At 42.3% G+C, this 19984-nt stretch overlaps 1 pseudogene; it reads right to left on the reverse strand.

The window, feature by feature from the left end:
• Positions 1 to 8728: 8728 nt before the first annotated feature.
• Positions 8729 to 9061, reverse strand: LOC113875355 (annotated as a pseudogene).
• Between the last annotated feature and the right edge of the window lie 10923 nt (positions 9062 to 19984).

Genomic DNA, 19984 nt, shown 5'->3' on the forward strand with positions numbered 1-19984 from the left:
GAGAACTAGAAAGCTTTGATGGTATCCCTAAAAGAAATTCTTATTTTTTGCAGCTGCAGGTCTCACCTCAATAAAAAGCAAACCCAAACTTAATTGTCTGAGTTGTAGAATTACAACTTGGTTTAATTCTCAGGTTCACCAAGTCTCATATGTAAAAGTTTAGGCATTGATTGGAAATGGGTGGGACCCTGGACTTAATACAGGGATATCTGGGCGGATCCAGATGAAGTTCAAAATCTTAAAACCCGAGGTCTTTCTGGGCCTCTTTTTCATTGAAAGGAGCAGCACTTCCTCCTATTTTTGGAGACTCAAAGGCCTTGTAATAGCTTAACCTGCTGTCTTGCTTGGATATGCCTGTTTTCCTTAAGACTCACTCAATATTAGTTAACAAATTCCTACAAAACTTAGCGGCCTAAAGCAACAGTCAACTTTTATTACCTCTCACAGTTTCTGTGAGCAAGAAATTCAAGGAGCAGCTTAGCTGGGCAATTATGACTCAAGGCCTCTTAGGAAGTTGCCATCAAGATTTCAGTTGGGGGTTAAGCTGAGGGAAGGCTTGACTGCGTCTGGTGAACAGCTGGTGCTGGCTGTCAGCAGGAGGCTCAGCTCCTCGATAAATGGACCTCTTCACAGGGCTGCTTGAGTGTCCTCACAAGATGGTGGCTGGGTCTCCCAAAAGTGAGTGACCCACGACAGTACAGAGAAGACATGGCCCCATCCCCCAGCCACAGGGGATTGAACCAGGGTTAGACCCTGACTCATGCAGTGTCCTAGAGGGAAAAACTCTGCTAAGAGAGAGAAAATGGAGACAGTGGAGCCTCAGGAATTCGATCAGGACTATTTGGTGATCAGAGCCTAGTTCCTAAGGGTACACAGTGCAGGGATGACCTGAAGTAGCAGGGGCTTCTGAATTTATGCAAAAGCAACAGTCATCCAGAGGAGAAAAATATCTGCAGGGGCGTTAGGAGGGGAGGGACAGTGACTCAGGAGACCAAAAAGAATGATGTCAGTAATGGCAGGAATGGTAAAAGCAAATATTATGAGATGTTACATTACCTTAAGGTGGCATATCTGCAAATTCCAATGGAGGAGCCAAATAGAACCTCGCTGGTACAAAGGCCTCAGAACATTTCAGTTTGTGAACTATGCCTCACTCTGACTCTCTGACAGTTCTCAGGATACGTCCAAGTCTTATCTCTTTTTTGCCACATGTATCCTTTTGGTAAAATCTCATTCTGCAGCCATCTTTGTAAGGTCCTCATCACTATATCAAAGCATCCTAATGAGCCAGGGCTTTTAATCAAACAATGGGTCTGAGGGTTTACACAGCTCTTTCCAGCCCACTAGCACCAAATCCTCACAGTAGCTCAGAGTGGGAGGCAGCAGAGCGACCACTCCATCCCCCAGATGTGGAGACTGAGGCTCACAGAGGCTGAAAGAACTCATCGAGTTCACCCACCTAATAAGGTAAGTCAGGGCAGAGCTCAAATCCTATTCTACCTGCCAGCCCAGTGCTGCCTACGTAAAGGAATAGCAGAAGAGACACCAAGCCACTGAGGACCCTCCATATGACAAGCACTGTGCTAGCAGGGTTGGAAACACGAGGAAACAACAACAAAGATTTCTGCCTCACTGAGCTTCCGTTCATATGTAGCCATGTGACGCACACTGTAGATGGAAGGTGAATTCCAGAAGCCCACCACGCAATCTGCCTCGTTTTACTGCAACTTCAGCACTTCAGGCCTTGTAGATAACTGTTAAGTACACTCAGGGACTTCCCTGGTGGTCCAGTGGTTAAGAATCTCCTTCTAATTCAGGGGACATGGGGTCAATCCCTAGCTGGGCAGCTAAGATCCCACATGCCAGGGGGCAACTAAGCCTGCTCCAGCCAACTACAGAGCCCACGTGCTCTGGAGCCCACATGCTGAAACTAAAGCCCGATGCAGCCAAAAAGACAATAAATAAATATTTTTAAATAAATACACACACACACACACAGAGACATATTTGTTTATACCTGTAATTGCTATAATTGCAAGATTCCATCATTATTATCCAGACAGTTTAGGCAATTCAAGCCAGGATCCACTTACTAGATTCAAAACTTCCAGCCCAGCTGCCTCATCCGAAGAGTGGGGATAACAATAGCACCTGCCTCACAGTTGGGTATGAAGATTCAACTAGTATAAATATGTAGGGTATTTTTATTATCTTTTTGGCTGCGCTGGGTCTATTAGCGGCATACAGGACCTTTGGTTCTCCTTTTGGCACGTGGGATCTTTAGTTGCGGCATATGGGATCTAGTTCCCGGACCAGGGATCAAACACAGGAGCCCTGCATTGGGAGTGCAGCATCTTAGCCACTGGACCAGCAAGGAAGCCCCTGTAAAGGATTTAGAATGGTATCTGGCATATAAATTTGTGCAATGTTAGTAGAATTAGTAGGATTGTGAGTATGATTATTAAAATTCTTACTATTGAAAGTTAAAATTGTGTTTTCCTCAAGGGGGCAAGGGAAGGAACTAGAAATGTAAACCCTAATTTAAGTCGGGCCCTGTCTATCACTTGCTGTGTGTCTTTAGGTGAGCCGCTTCACCTCTGTAAACTCCAGTCCACCTACCTACAAAATGGAGTGCAGTAACATCCATGACTTTTGGTCTGTTGTGAGAATTCACTGGTGTGTTGCACTTAGCACTGTGACTGGCACATATTCAACACTGAATAAGCAGTACCCACTGCTATAAGTACAACTGCACTCATCTCACACGCTAGTAGAGTAATGCTCAAAATTCTCCAAACTAGACTTCAATGTACGTGAACTGAAAACTTCCAGATGCTCAAGCTGGATTTAGAAAAGGCAGAGGAACCAGAGATCAGATTGCCAGCATCCACTGGATCATAGAAAAAGCAATGGAATTCCTGAAGCCTTTGACTGTGTGGATCACAATAACCTGTGGGAAATTCTGAAAGAGATGGGAATACCAGACCACCTTACCTGCCTCCTGAGAAATCTGTATGCAGGTCAAGAAGCAACAGTTAGAACCAGACATGGAACAACAGACTGGTTCCAAATTAGGAAAGGAGTACGTCAAGGCTGTATATTGTTACCCTGCTTAATTAATTTATATGCAGAGTACATCACGCAAAATGCAGGGCTGGAAGAAGCACAAGCTGGAATCAAGATTGCTGAGAGAAATATCAATAACCTCAGATATGCAGATGACACCACCCTTATGACAGAAAATTAAGAGGAACTAAAGAGCCCCTTGGTGAAGGTGAAAGAGGAAAGTGAAAAAGTTGGCTTAAAACTGAACATTCAAAAAACTAATATTATGGTATCCAGTCCCATCACTTCATGGCAAATAGATGGGGAAACAATGGAAACAGTGACAGACTTTATTTTCTTGAGCTCCCAAATCACTGCAGATTGTGACTGTATCCATGAAATTAAAAGATGCCTGTTCCTTGGAAGAAAAAGTATGGAAAACATAGACAGCAATATTAAAAAACAGAGGCATTACTTTGCCAACAAAGGTCCATCTAATCAAAACTGGTTTTTGCAATAATCACGTATGGATGTGAGAATTGCACCATAAAGAAAGCTGAGCTCCAAAGAATTGATGCTTTTGAACTGTGGTATTGGAGAAGACTCTTGAGAGTCCCTTAGACAGCAAGGAGATCAAACCAGTCAATCCTAAAGGCAATCAGTCCTGAATACTCATTGGAAGGACTGATGCTGAAGCTGAAGCTCCAATACTTTGGCCACCTGATGTGAAGGACCGATTTATTGGAAAAGACCCTGATGCTGGGAAAGACTGAAGGCAGGAGGAGAGGGGGATGACAGAGGATGGGATGGTTGGATGGCATCACTAACTCGATGGCAATGAGTTTGAGTAAGCTCCAGGAGTTGGTGATGGACAAGGAAGCCTGGCGTGCTGCAGTCCATGGGGTCGCAAAGAGTCGAAACTGAGCGACTGAGTGACTGAACTGAACTGACTGCCACCTAGCATCATTGTTGTCATTACCTCTGAACTTCAATGAGTGGCAGCAAAGCAAATTTAATTTTGAAAATATGCATATTTTATTAGGAAAATTAATAGTGTGGCCTATTATATAATTAGATATTTCCTATTTGACCCTAGTTCTGATATGACAACTGGGAGGAATGTTTGACCCATGGGTGCTATTCAACACAATTTTTAATTTAATTGACTAGTATGTTGTCTTGAATTAATTAATATTCAAGATCCATTTCCTCTTTGCATCCTCTTCTTCACTTGTCCAGGAAGGAAGGATCTCCAAGGACTGGATAGATCTGTGAACATTATTGGACTAAGAGTGGAGACACTCCGTATTAGGTGGTGAGAGGGGTAAGGAGGCCAGCTCTGATACCCAGCCCCCTCCTCACCTCCTGCCACCTCACCTCCTCCTCAGCATCCCACATGGCACCAGCCCTGACACAGGACTAGGTCAGCCTGGTGCCAGGCACTGGAGACTAGTGTTTTCTTTTTTCACTGCCAGTCCCTCTTGCCAGTCTTCTGGCTCTGGATGGAGGGGATGGGTCAGCCTTTCTTCTTTATATTAAAAACTGATCAGGCTTCCCTGGTAGTACAGTGGTTGAGAATCTGCCTGCTGATGCAGGGGACATGGGTTCGATCCCTGTTCTGGGAAGATCCTACATGCCTCGTGGTGACTACACTAGTGAGCCCACACGCAGCAGCTACTGAAGCCCATGCACCCAGGGTCCATGCTCCACAAGAGAAGCCACCAGAATGAGTAGCCCATGCATCACAGCTAGAGAGTAGTCCCTGCTTCCTGCAACTAGAGAAAGCCTGCACAAATCAATGAAGACCCAGTGCAGACAAAAATAAATAAATAGTTTTAAAAAAAAGAATTAAGCCTTCAGTCTTCACACTGAGGGACCACAGAGGCAAAGCAAGACCCACACTGCACTCCATTTCCACAGTGTCTGTGCGAAAGGGCTGGCCTGTGTTGTCCAGCTCAGCTTGCCAGAGTCCTCTGCATTGGGAGGTAGTGCCAGTTCCCATCTCATTGTTCATTTCCTCAGGGTTCCTGGTGGCTCTGACAGTAAGGAGTCTGCCTGCAATGCGGGCGACCTGAGTTCATTCCCTGGGTCGGGAAGGTCCCCTGGAGAAGAAAATGACAACCCACTCCAGTATTCTTGCCTGGAAAATTCCATGGATGAGCCTGGTGGGCTACAGTCCATAGGGTCACAGAGTCAGACACAACTGAGTGACTTCACTTCCACTTCACTTTTCTGCGGGGGAAAGAACAAGTGGAATTTGGGTTTTCTTGTCTTCTTGGCCAAACTTCACCTTCACACTATCTCTCATTAGGCTATATGACAGAATGAATAAACAGACGAGTATTTATACATTTATCACAGTGCCGACCTCAGGTAGCGTATCCTCTGACTTCGGGGGCACACCAGGCACTCTCCAGTGCTCTCTTTTCACTTAGAGACTGAGAGGACCGCAGGGTCCACGTGATGCAACTACAAGAAAGTGGTGACTCTGGCTCCCTGAGTGTCTGTGTGGAGGAGCCCCTTCCAGCCCACACGGCCCAGGGTTGGTTATTAACACAGCATAGCTCAGACCATCCGGACTCTGTGGCTCAGGTGTGAAAGCAACATGGCTTAATTTCAAAGACATGCTGCACGTTGAGTATCAGTAATCAGTATCAATCTCCTGAGAGTCAAACTGTCTAGTTTGTTTTAACTTCTTAACATATAGATATATGTATTTATTTGGCTGTGTTGGGTCTTAGTTGGGGCATGAGGGATCTTTCATCGTGGCGCTCGGGGGTCTCTCTAGTTGTGGGGCACAGGCTCCAGAGCTCGTGGCCTCAGTAGTTAAAGCAAGCAGGCTGACTTTCTCAGTGGCACGTGGGGATCTTGGTTCCCTGACCAGTGATCAAACTCTGCATTGGAAGGTGGGTTCTTAGCCACCAGGCCACCAGGGAAGTCCCAAGGCTGTCTTAATTTCTTAAATTACATTGTTCTAGGATCCTAGGGATCATGACTGCTGAAGAGATAGGTCCTAGCAATCAAAATATAGCAGCCAGGAGAGGGGGGAAAAAGTGGATGTCACCAAAAAAAAGAGAAGCAACAAAATAAAAATTGTATTCTTGGAATACATTTTTGTTGTAACATGACGATATATTGGAGGAGGTAGTGACTTGAAGGGCGGAGAACAAATAAGGCTAGGAATAAGAAAGATACAGGGGGAAGAGGCCATAAAATGGTGGCACTATGAGAATCACGGAAGATGATGGGAAGGGGGCCCTGGAGACTCCAGGCAGCCACGTGAACTTTGACCTTCCCTTTGCCCGTAGTCCTAGTGTCCCCAAATTGCTTAGCTTCTCTTTATATTCGCTTTCCTTGCCATCCCCACAAATGTAAGCAAGCCTAACCATTTTAAGCAAAGCACCACCTTTCTCAGCTGATAAAAAAAAAACAAAAACTTGTTACTCATCATAGATCCACCTAGTCTTGGATCCTATCTCCTCCTCTTTTATTAAAAAATATATATTAGTGCACACTTTTTTATTACATTAAAATCAAGTAATGGTCTGACAATAAAAAGATTGTTTATGGAATACTGTTATGTTCATCTTTACTTATAGGATGTTAAACCCTTAGAACTAAGGTTTTTTCCCAGAAAAAGATTCATGGAAACACCAATTGTTTTTCAGACTTGATAGTTGTTGCTTCAAAAGGTAATTTTACACAAATACTAAATTTAAAAAAAAAACCCTTAGAACACAACGAATCACTTTTATTTCGATATGCATCCACATTTTAGAATTTCACGGTCCTAAACAGAAAATTGAAAAACACAGCAATTTACCAGGAATTTCAGGGATCTGCCATGCACACTGGGTTCTTTTTTCATCTATGCTGAGGACCATGAGAAGCAGCAGCACCAAAACGAAAAAGTATGCACTGAATTCAAGGCTCTTTTTGTTCCAGTTGTCAGATTCCAAACTAAACCCAAATGGATTGCAAGTATGACCATACAAGAGCACTGTTTAAAACATCTTCAATTTTTAAAAGCAAAAGCCATTACTGGAAAAGAAAACAATGCATTCAGAGGGATCATGTGTGCTTACGAGTGTCTTCTGTGGCCTTTCTTCCAGTTTAACCACCAAGGACTTTGAGAGCTGGCAGGTCTGAGTAACCCTGGTGACTATTCTTCTCACTTTATCAAAACCTGAGCTAGAAAAACCTGCATCAGCGGATGATGACAGCAGAGGGTGGCAGGGCTGAGAACCTAACATTCATTTCCCAGGCTGGTGGAGAGTAAATAAGTGTGGTTCCAAAACTAAATAAGGGAGGTCAGAGACTCTTTCCAACCTTACCTGATGGTGTCCATCCAAAGCAAGGAGGTGTCATGGAAAGTGTTGGGTGGCGACATTGCCAAAAGGAAACTTGAGGAGGAGGAAGGAAAAGTCATCACCCCTCATAAAAGTTGGGGGAGGAGATATGGAGAAAGCTAGCACAACTGAGAGACTTCCCTTTCACTTTTCACTTCCATGCTTTGGAGAAGGAAATGGCAACCCACTCCAGTGTTCTTGCCTGGAGAATCCCAGGGACGGGGGAGCCTGGTGGGCTGCCGTCTATGGGGTTGCACAGAGTCGGACATGACTGAAGCGACTTAGCAGCAGGAATTCCTGAAGGGAGCAGAGGGGGTAACAGTCTATGCTTTGCCCAAGGGTGATAGTACAGAGTGGGGAAAAGGATGATGGCTCAGAAGGAGGAGCATCATTTAAGACAAAGAAAGAAACCAGGGGTGCAGAAGAAGCACACACACACACCCAGCAGCAGTCACACAGGCTATGACCTGAAATCTTCACCTCTACTCTAACAAGCCACCCCAAGCTGGAGGGCTGTTGCAGGGAGGGAAGGAAGTAGGGGAAGGGAAGGGAGAGAAGGCAGAGACCCTAGGCCAGGTAATCAACAGCAAGGGGATTATGTGATGTGTCTTTTCACGGTTGAGTCAGATGTGCCTCACCAGTTATAATGAGAATCAGTGTAAATATACCTTCTTGATCCCAGAAGTTCAACTATGTGGAAAGTGGTTACACTTGACAGGATGATACTTTATAGCACAACTTCAGTTCAGTTCAGTTCAGTCCAGTCGCTCAGTCGTGTCCGACTCTTTGTGACCCCATGAATTGCAGCATGCCAGCTTAGGTATTTCAAATCAACAAAAAATTAGCATCATTTGCAGTAACTTAAGACAAACTGCCTTTGAATGGGGGTTTCCTTTCCAGTGGACTTCCCTGGTGGCTCAGATGGTAAAGAATCTGCCTGCAGTGCAGGAGACCCAGGTTCAATCCCTGGGTCGGGAAGATCCCTGGAGAAGAAAATGGCAGCCCACTCCAGTATTCTTGCCTGGAGAATTCCATGGACAGAGGAATTCTTTCCAGTACTTTGAGGTCTGTAAGACTTATCTAGAAAATTTACTCCTATGGAAAATGTTTGCAACCCTATGAACTGTAGCCCACCAGGCTCTTCCGTCCATGGAATTTTCCAGGCAAGAATACTGGAATGGGTTGCCATTTCCTCCTTCATGGGTTGGGAATCTTCCCAACCCAGGGATCAAACCCGCATCTCTTGCACTCCTGCCTTGGCAGGTGGATTCTTTTCCACTAGCACCACTTGTGGAAAATGAAGACTGCTTCAATCAAATAGGGGTTATAGGGGAGGGCCTGTGGTTTTTCTTTTTGATTAATTGCTGTAACACTGTCCTTCAAGGGGCTGAGGGAGTTTCACATTTTCTTTAGACATCATTAGACGCTGAGGCTCTTGCAGGACAACTTTGATGCTCTATGAATTCTGCCATTTTGCTAGCAGGGATATGACTCTTGGGCCCACCACTCCATTAGAAATATTAACTCCATTCATATTTTTGCTATAAATTCATATTTTCCCTATAAAAAAAGGGATAGTGCTTTGGGTATTTATGTCCACATTCTATTTTAAGGGTGTATATTCACGTTTCATAGAGTCCGAGCTCATGGTGGCTGCCATCTTGCATTGCTGTTGCTCTCTCCTCCTCTTTACTGGAGATTCTGAGAGCTTTCAACTTTCTATTTTGACAGATTCTGCTAACAGAGGTGAATAATAGTAGCAAGGGAAAGCTCCCTTCTGAGAGGAAAAAAAATTTCCAACATAGAGAAATGCCTATCTTTTCCCTCAAACCATTTCTCCTGGTACCTGAGTGGGAATAATATATGGAGTCTGAATCATAGGTCCAGCTGACTTCAATAAAGACAGGAATACTTTTAGAATTGAAGCCACATGTTATAATGGTGGAGGAAAAGAGGGTAAGAAGTGACTCCCTCCTGACTTTGTGAAGCTTGCATATTTACCACCAGATTTAATTTACTGATACATGAGAAAGAAACTTCTATAATATCTCTTCAAAGTATTCTTATCTTCGGTTTTCAGTTATTCGTGGATAAGTCTAATTTTTATCAGTACCATGGGGCTTCCTACTTTCCCCACTCTTTATTGAAGACGGAAGTGAAATATATGAACTGACCTTTCATATCACACAGTTAATAGGAAGCAAAACAGCATAAACCCAGATCTCTCTGACTCTGAGCCTAAGCTCTTTCCACAGTACCACAGAGCTGCTCTGCCTAGCATTTTGATAAGCAAAGAACAGCACACCTGAGGTGAGCACAAAGTACCAAAAGCAGGGAAATCTCCTGGGGTTAGTGAGTAGCTTTTGTAAAGCTATAATCTATTATAAAAACAAAGGGAAAACTGCCCTAAATGAAATTCTTTCAGATATAAGTAAGAGAATTTCAACTCAAACTCTATTAAGCAAAAGGAAACTAATTACTCCAATGAACTGGTTAGTGTCGGGATTTGCCACCTTCATGCACATGTGAATCAAGGGACTTAATGCTCTGTCTTGCATCTTCTCTATCTTTATCTCTGTCTCTTTGTCCTTCACCTATCGGGCTGATTTCATTTGCTCCTACAGCAGTAAATCTTTCTCCATTAGGCAAAGGAAGATGGTCCTTAACAGTCCCAAATTTACATTCTCCCAGCCTAACACACTTAGACAAAAGAGCATCCCTTTGTCTCAGTATCTACATATCAGTCCCAAAGAAGACCATGATTGACATTATCTACCTCTGGAACAATCACTATTGCTGTGAAATGAGGTACCAAGACTGGCCAGCCAGGGTGGGTGAGTAGGAATGGAGTAAAGGGTAGAGAGGTATATTTCCATTAGAATGTAGTGGGGGGAGATGGTTTCCAAAAGAAAAAACATAAGAGCAGGAAAAACATCATATATTCACTCCAGGAGTCACTAAATATTTTTGAGCAAGGGAGTAACAAAATGAAACAAGAAATAAATAAATAAAAATAAACATGAATGCCCTGAACAGATGGGTTGGTGGGTAAAAAGAAGGAAGCTTTTAGAATAATCAGGAAGAGAGTAATGAAGGGCTTAGCCAGAGGAATGTGAAAGTGAAGTGAAGTGAAGTGAAGTCACTCAGTGTCCGACTCTTTGCGACCCCATGGACTGTAGCCTACCAGGCTCCTCCCTCCATGGGATTCTCCCGGCAAGAGTCCTGGAGTGGGTTGCCATTTCCTCCTCCAGGGGATCTTCCCGACCCAGGGATCGAGCCCAGGTCTCCCACATTGGAGGCGGACGCTTTAACCTCTGAGCCACCAGGGAAGCCCAACCAGAGGGATGGTAGTACACAATAAAAAATGTCAGCCCCATTTCTACTTGCAGTTGTGAGGGAATAACAGTCTAGACTAACCCCTCATCACAAACAATTGGGAAACTATACAAAATATATTTTCAGATATTGGACACAGGCAACAAAACACTGTGATCCCTGAGAGAAGGGAAATAAACAAGGTAAATTCCACGATCACCCTAACTTCCTGTCTGGAGTCAATTTCTGGATTGTGGTGAAGGGAAGGGGAACCTAAATAGAGAGAACAGAGGGTATTATTGAATTGAGGAGTCAAAGATCAGCATTTGAGGGAGCTGAGTTATCTAAAATTTGTAGGGCAGAATGTCAAAAAAGAGGAAACTATCACAAAATGAGGTCTAAATATCTGCACAGAGATTCCCTTGATTCTTTGTTCAAATAACAACCTATATATGGTGAAACTCGATAAAGCTGGGCAAAGGATAAACTCTGGGGAAAGAATAATCATTAAAGAGCTATAGGCTAAATAATTTGCAGAGCTCACTTTGGACCTGGAATCATTCAAGTTCTCACCAGCAATAGTGGAGAGACCTTACTGAATCACAGAATCTTTAGTAGAAGGCAAAAAAAAAAAAAGGTGTCTTAGTAGTGGAGCTAAACTAACCCTGGAGGAAAGGTCAGTGTTAAGTCACCCTTAAATAGTTCAAAAACAAGCATCAAAACAATCAAGCTAACCTGGAGTAACTTAACTGCCTTCCAGAAAAAAGTCCAAAACTCTTTAAGAGATTACAGAAAATGCACCACTCAATGCATAATATGCAACATCTAGCATTCAATAAAAAATTACTAGACATCTGTAGAAATGTGATCCATAAAGAAAGAAAAAAATCAATAAAAACATATGTATAAATGACAAAAATTACATATTTAACAAGTTCCTAAAACAATTCTTGAAAATACATTCAGAGTGCTTAAGTAGTTAAAGAAAAACATTAACATGGTGAGAACTGAGTGGAAATTATAAAAAAAGAATCAAACGGACCTACCAAACATGAAAACTACAAATCACAATAAGAAAAACTTCACTGGATGGAAATAAGTGCATACTAGACACTGCAGAAGAAAAGAACTATGAAGTTGAAATCATAATAATAGAAACAGAAATGGTAAATATTAAAGGCTTTTTTCTCATTTTTAAAATTTCTTTAAAGGTAATTGTTTGAACCAAAAATAACAATATATTTGGGGATTTATAACATATATAGAGGTAAAATATCTGTGCAAAGAATGGGAGGAGGAGAGGGAAGTATAGCGTTGTAAGATTCTTACATTGTACATAAGTCTGCAATGTTACTTTTGTTCATTTAATTTTAAATACTAAAACAACCACATAAAAAATATCTAAGGGACATCCCTGGTGGTCCAGTGGAAGCCCAGGTTCAATCCCTTGTTAAGGAACAAGATTCCACACGTACAACTAAGAGTTTGCATGCCATAACTAAAGATTCCACATGCCACAAGTCTAAAAAGATCCCATGTGTGCGTGTGTGCATGCTAAGTCACTTCAGTCATGTCTTTGCAACTCTTTGCAACCTATGGAGGTAGCCCACCAGGCTCCTCTGTCCATGGGATTCTCCAGGCAAGAATATTGGAATGGTTTGCCATTTCCCTCTGCAGCAGATCTTCCTGACCCAGTGATTGACCCCAGGTCTCCAGCACTGCAAGCAGATTATTTACCATCTGAGCTACCAGAGAAGCCCAAAAGATCCCACATGCTGCAACAAAGATCCAGGAAAGCCAAACGAATAAATAATTTTTTTTTAATATGTAAAAGATGTTTAGCTAATTAGCCAATACAGTGGAAGTGAGAAATAGATTTAAGGGCCTAGATCAAATAGATAGAGTTCCTGATGAGCTATGGCATGAGGTTCGTGACACTGTACAGGAGATAGGGATCAAAACTATTCCCATGGAAAAGAAATGCAAAAAAGCAAAATGGCTGTCTGGGGGGAGGCCTTACAAATAGCTATGAAAAGAAGAGAAGCGAAAAGCAAAGGAGAAAAGGAAAGATATAAACATCTGAATGCAGAGGTTCAAAGAATAGCAAGAAGAGATAAGAAAGCCTTCTTCACCGATCAATGCAAAGAAATAGAGGAAAACAACAGAATGGGAAAGACTAGGGATCTCTTCAAGAAAATCAGAAATACCAAAGGAAGATTTCATGCAAAGATGGGCTCGGTAAAGGACAGAAATGGTATGGACCTAAAAGAAGCAGAAGATATTAAGAAGAGATGGCAAGAATACACAGAAGAACTGTACAAAAAAGATCTTCATGACCCAGATAATCACGATGGTGTGATCACTGACCTAGAGCCAGACATCCTGGAATGTGAAGTCAAGGGGGCCTTAGAAAGTATCGCTACAAACAAAGCTAGTGGAGGTGATGGAATTCCAGTGGAGCTAGTCCAAATCCTGAAAAATGATGCTATGAAAGTGCTGCACTCAATATGCCAGCAAATTTGGAAAACACAGCAGTGGCCACAGGACTGGAAAAGGTCAGTTTTCATTCCAATCCCAAAGAAAGGCAATGCCAAAGAATGCTCAAACGACCACACAATTGCACTCATCCCACACGCTAGTAAAGTAATGCTCAAAATTCTCCAAGCCAGGCTTCAGCAATATGTGAACCGTGAACTTCCTGATGTTCAAGCTGGTTTTAGAAAAGGCAGAGGAACCAGAGATCAAATTGCCAACATCCGCTGGATCATGGAAAAAGCAAGAGAGTTCCAGAAAAAACATCTATTTCTGCTTTATTGACTATGCCAAAGCCTTTGACTGTGTGGATCACAATAAACTGTGGAAAATTCTGAAAGAGATGGGAATACCAGACCACTTAATCTGCCTCTTGAGAAATTTGTATGCAAGTCAGGAAGCAACAGTTAGAACTGGACATGGAACAACAGACTGGTTCCAAATAGGAAAAGGAGTACGTCAAGGCTGTATATTGTCACCCTGTTTATTTAACTTTTATGCAGAGTACATAATGAGAAACGCTGGATTGGAAGAAACACAAGCTGGAATCAAGATTGGCAGGAGAAATATCAATAACCTCAGATATGCAGATGACACAACCCTTATGGCAGAAAATGAAGAGGAACTAAAAAGCCTCTTGATGAAGGTGAAAGTCGAGAGTGAAAAAGTTGGCTTAAAGCTCAACATTCAGAAAACAAAGATCAAGGCATCCGGTCCCACTACTTCATGGGAAATAGATGGCGAAACAGTGGAAACAGTGTCAGACTTTATTTTTCTGGGCTCCAAAATCACTGCACATGGTGACTGCAGCCACGAAATTAAAAGACACTTACTCCTTGGAAGGAAAGTTATGACCAACCTAGATAGCATATTCAAAAGCAGACACATTACTTTGCCAACAAAGGTCTGTCTAGTCAAGGCTGTGGTTTTTCCAGTGGTCATGTATGGATGTGAGAGTTGGACTGTGAAGAAGGCTGAGCGCCGAAGAATTGATGCTTTTAAAGTGTGGTGTTGGAGAAGACTCTTGAGAGTCCCTTGGACTGCAAGGAGATCCAACCAGTCCATTCTGAAGGAGATCAGCCCTGAGATTTCTTTGGAAGGAATGATGCTAAAGCTGAAACTCCAGTACTCTGGCCACCTCATGCGAAGAGTTAACTCATTGGAAAGACTCTGATGCCGGGAGGGATTGGGGGCAAGAGGAGAAGTGGACGACAGAGGATGAGATGGCTGGATGGCATCACTGACTCGATGGATGTGAGTCTGAGTGAACTCTGGGAGTTGGTGATGGACAGGGAGGCCTGGCGTGCTGTGATTCATGGGGTCGAAAAGAGTCAGACATGACTGAGTGACTGATCTGATCTGATCTGAGAATAAAATGGAATGTTAGAAGACAATCCAAAAGAAGTCAAGAAAGGAGGGGAGAAGGAATAAAGAGTAGATGAGGGAAATAGAAAATAAATATCAAGCTGGTAGACTGAAATCCAGTTTTTTTAATTACTACATTAAATTGAAACAGTATAAGCATTTCAATTAAAGGCAGTTTGCCAAATTGGATTTAAAAAACAAAAACAAAGAAAAACATAATCCAACTATATGATGAATTCAAGAAACTCACTTTAAATACTAAAATACAAAGTGTAAGTGTAAAAAGTATAGTAAAATATATATAGTGTAAGCAATAATAATAATAAAAGTTAGAATGGCTTTGTTAATATCAAACAAAGTAAACATCAGATCAAAGACTATTCAGTTCAGTTCAGTTGCTCAGTCGTGTCCAACTCTTTGTGACCCCATGAATCACAGCACGCCAGGCTCCCTGTCCATCACCAACTCCTGGAGTTCACTCAGACTCACATCCATCGAGTCAGTGATGCCATCCAGCCATCTCATTCTCTGTCGTCCACTTCTCCTCCTGCCCCCAATCCCTCCCCGCATCAGAGTCTTTTCCAGTGAGTCAACTCTTCACATGAGGTGGCCAAAGTACTGGAGTTTCAGCTTTAGCATCATTCCTTCCAAAGAAATCCCAGGGCTGATCTCCTTCAGAATGGACTGGTTGGATCTCCTTGCAGTCCAAGGGACTCTCAAGAGTCTTCTCCAACACCACACTTCAAAGCATCAATTCTTCAGTGCTCAGCTTTCTTCACAGTCCAACTCTCACATCCATACATGACCACAGGAAAAACCATAGCCTTGACTAGACAGACTTTTGTTGGCAAAGTAACGTCTCTGCTTTTGAATATGCTATCTAGGTTGGCCATAACTTTTCTTCCAAGGAGTAAGCGTCTTTTAATTTCGTGGCTGCAGTCACCATCTGCAGTGATTTTGGAGCCCAGAAAAATAAAGTCTGACACTGTTTCCACTGTTTCCCCATCTATTTCCCATGAAATGTTGGGAACTTACCAGGGATTAAAAGGAATAGTTCATAATGATAGTCAATCTATCAAGAATATGTAACAATACTCAATTTAAGTACAAATTGATAATAGAGCTTCAAAATATATATAGCAATAACTAACAGAATTAAAAACAGAATAATCCATGATTACAACTGGGTATTTCAACACAGCTTTTCTCAGTAATTAATAGAACTGGACAGTAAATCAATAGGGCCACAGAACACTTAACACTTTCAATCAGCTTGACACAGTTGACATTTACAGGGGAAAACAATAGAATGGGGAAGACTAGAGATCTCTTCAAGGAAACTGGAGAGATCGAGGAAACAGTTCATGCAAAGATGGTCACAACAAAGGATAGAAATAACAAGGACCTAACAGAAGAGAAGAGATTAAAAAAGAGATGGCAAGAATACACATAAGAACTATACAAAAAAGATCTTCATGACCCAGATAAACACAATGGTGTGGTCACTCACGTAGAGACAGACATCCTGGAGTCTGAATTCAAGTGGGTCTTAGGAAACATTACTACGAACAAAGGTAGTGGAGGTGATGGAATTCCAGCTTAGCTATTTAAACCCTAAAAGATGATGCTATTAAAGCGCTGGACTCAATATGCCAGAAAACTTGGAAAATTCAGCAGTGGACACAAGACTGGAAAAGGTAAGTTTTCATTTCAATCTCAAAGAAGGGCAATGGCAAAGAATGTTCAAATTACCTCACAATTGTGTTCATTTCTCATGCTAGTAATGTTTAAAATCCTTCAAGCTAGCTAGGCTTCAGATTCATGAAACAGAACTTCCAGATGTACAAGCTGGGTTTAGAAAAAGCAGAAGAACCAGAGATCAAATTGCCAACATGTATTGGATCATAGAGAAAGCAAGGGAATTCCATAAAAATATCTACTTCTGCTTCTTTGACAACACCGAAGCCTTTGACTGTGTGGATCACAACAACCTGTGGGAAATTCTTAAAGAGATGGGACTACCAGACCACCTTACCTGTCTCCTGAGAAACCTGTATACAGGTCAAGAAGCAACAGAATCTTACATGGAACAACTGACTGGTTCAAAATTTGGAAAGGAGTATGACAAGACTGTATATTGTCACCCTGTGTATTTAATTTCTATGCAGACTTGTTGGTCAGTCACGTCCAACTCTGTGCGACTCCATGGACTGCAGTATGCCAGGCTTCCCAGTCTTTCACTATCTCCCAGAGTTTGTTCAAACTCACATCCTCTGAGTCAGTGATGCCATCCAACCATCTCATCCTCTGTCTCCCCTTTCTCCTCCTGCCTTCAATCTTTCCCAGCATCAGGATCTTTTCTAATGAATCAGCTCTTTGCATCAGGTGGCCAAAGTATAGGAGCTTTAGCTTCAGCATCAGTCCTTCCAATGAATGTTTAAGGTTGATTTCCTTTAAGATTAACTGGTTTGACTTCTGTGTGCAAAATGATGTCTCTGCTTTTTTAATATTCTATATAGATTTGTCATAGTTTTCCTTCCAAGAAGCAAGTGTCTTTTTAATTTCAAGGCTGTAGTCACTGTCCTCAGAGATTTGGGAGCCAAATAAAATAAAATCTACCACTGCATCCATGTTTTCCCTTTATATTTGCCATGAAGTGGTGGAACTGGATGCCAGTTTTTTGAATGTTAAGTTTTAAGCCAGCTTTTCACTCCCCTTTTTCACCCTCATCAAGAGAATCTTTGAGAATCTGGAGTGGTGGCTGTGCTGTGCTGGAGCAGCTGTGAGGAGATACCCCACATCCAAGGGCAAAGGAGAAGCCCCAGCAAGACAGTAGGAGGGGCAAAATCATGTTTAGAATCAAACCCCATACCTGCCAGAGACACTCAGAGGGCTCAAACAAACCTTGAGCACACCAGACCCAGAGACCACACAGAGACTAAGACAGAGCTGTATTTGTGCATCTCCTGTGGAGGTACGGGTCAGCAGTGGACTACCACAGGGTGGGGGCTCTGGGTGCAGCAGACCTGGGTATGGCATAAGCCCTCTTGGAGGAGGTCTCCATTAACCCCAACATAGAGCTGCCAAAACTTACACAGGACTGGGAAATAGACTCTTGGGGGGCACAAACAGAACCAGAACCCAGAATAAAGGAGCAATGACCCCACAAAAGACTGACCCAGACTTGCCCATGAGTGTCCAGGAGTCTCTGGTGGAGGCATAGGTCACTATGCCTATGTGCTGCAGCATGGTGGGGCACTGAGTGTAGCAGTGCGTGCTTGGGACCTTTTGAAGGTTGCCATTATCTTCATTACCTCCACCATAGTTTGGCCCCAGGTAAATAACAGGAAGGGAACACAGCCTCACCCATCAACAGAAAATTCGATTAAAGATTTACTGAACATCAGAACAAGAACTAGTTTCCCCCTCAGTTAGTCTCTCCCATAAAAAAGCTTCCATAAGCCTCTTATCCTTCTCCATCAGAGGGCAGAAAGACTGAAAACCACAATCACAGAAAACTAACCAATCTGATCACATGGACCACAGCCTTGTCTAACTCAATGAAACTATAAGCCATGCCGTGTAGTGCCATCCAAGATGGACGGGTCATGGTGGAGAGTTCTGACAAAACGTGGTCCACTGGAGAAGGGAATGGCAAATCACTTCAGTATTCTTGCCTTGAGAACCCCATGAACAGAATGAAAAGGCAAAAAGATAGGACCCTGAAAGATGAACACCCCAGATCAGTAGGTGCCCAGTATGCTACTGGAGATCAGAGGAGAAATAACTCCAGAAAGACTGAAGAGACGAAGCCAAAGCAAAAACAACACCCAGCTGTGGATATGACTGGTGGTGGAAGTAAAGTCCAATGCTGTAAAGAGCAATATTGCATAGGAACCTGGAATGTTAGGTCCATTAATCAAGGCAAATTGGAAGCAGTCAAACAGATGTCAAGAGGGAATGTTGACATTTTAGGAATCAGCGAACTAAAATAGACTGCAATGGGTGAATTTAACTCAGCTGACCATTATATCTACTACTGTAGCCAAGAATCCCTTAGAAGAAATGAAGTAGCCATCATAATCAACAAAAGAGTCTGAAATGCAGTACTTGGAGGCAATCTCAAAAATGACAGAACGATCTCTGTTCCTTTCCAGGCAAGCCATTCAGTATCACAGTAATCCAGGTCTACACCCCAACCAGTAATACTGAAGAAGCTGAAGTTGAATGGTTCTATGAAGACCTACAAGACCTTCTAGAACTAACACCCAAAAGGGATGTCCTTTTCATTATAGGGGACTGGAATGCAAAAGTAGGAAGTCAAGAGATACCTGGAGTAACAGGAAAATTTGGCCTTGGAGTACAGAATTAAGCAGGGCAAAGGCTAATAGAGTTTTGCCAACAGAACACACTGGTCATAGCAAACACCCTCTTCCAACAACACAAGAAAAGACTACACATGGACATCACCAGATGGTCAATACCAAAATCAGATTGATTATATTCTTTGCAGCCAAAGATGGAGAAGCTCTATACAGTCAGGAAAAACAAGACCAGGAGCTGACTCTGGCTCAGATCATGAACTTCTTATTGTCAAATTCAGACTTAAGTTGAAGAAGGTAGGGAAAACCACTAGATCATTCAGGTATGACTAAAATCAAATCCCTTACGATTATACAGCAAAAGTGACAAATATATTCAAGGGATTAGATCTGATAGACAGAGTGCCTGAAGACTATGGATGGAGGTTAATGACACTGTACAGGAGACAGGGATCAAGACCATCCCAAAGAAAAAGAAATGCAGGGAGGCCCTAAGATGGCAGAGAAATAGGACTAGGAGATCACTTTCTCCACCACAAATTCATCAAAAGATCAAGTGAACACTGAGAAAATTCCACAAAACATCTCTGAATGCTGACAGAAGACACCAGGCACCCAGAAAGGCAACCCATTCTCTTTGAAAGGAGGTAGGACAAAATATAAAAGATAAAAAGAGAGACTAAAGAGTTAGGTAGCAATACAGGCATACCTCAAGAAACAAGAAAAAAGTCAAATAAATAACCTAACTCTACACCTAAAGCAACTAGAAAAGTAAGAAATGAAGAACCCCAGGGTTAGTAGAAGGAAAGAAATCTTAAAAATTAGGGCAGAAATAAATGCAAAAGAAACAAAGGAGACCATAGCAAAAATCAACAAAGCCAAAAGCTGGTTCTTTGAAAGGATAAATAAAATTGACAAACCATTAGCCAGACTCATCAAGAAACAAAGGGAGAAAAATCAAATCAATAAAACTAGAAATGAAAACGGAGAGATCACAACAGACAACACACAAATACAAAGGATCATAAGAGACTACTATCAGCAATTATATGCTAA

This window comes from Bos indicus x Bos taurus, chromosome 18, assembly GCF_003369695.1.
Source record: "Bos indicus x Bos taurus breed Angus x Brahman F1 hybrid chromosome 18, Bos_hybrid_MaternalHap_v2.0, whole genome shotgun sequence".
NCBI lineage: Eukaryota > Metazoa > Chordata > Mammalia > Artiodactyla > Bovidae > Bos > Bos indicus x Bos taurus.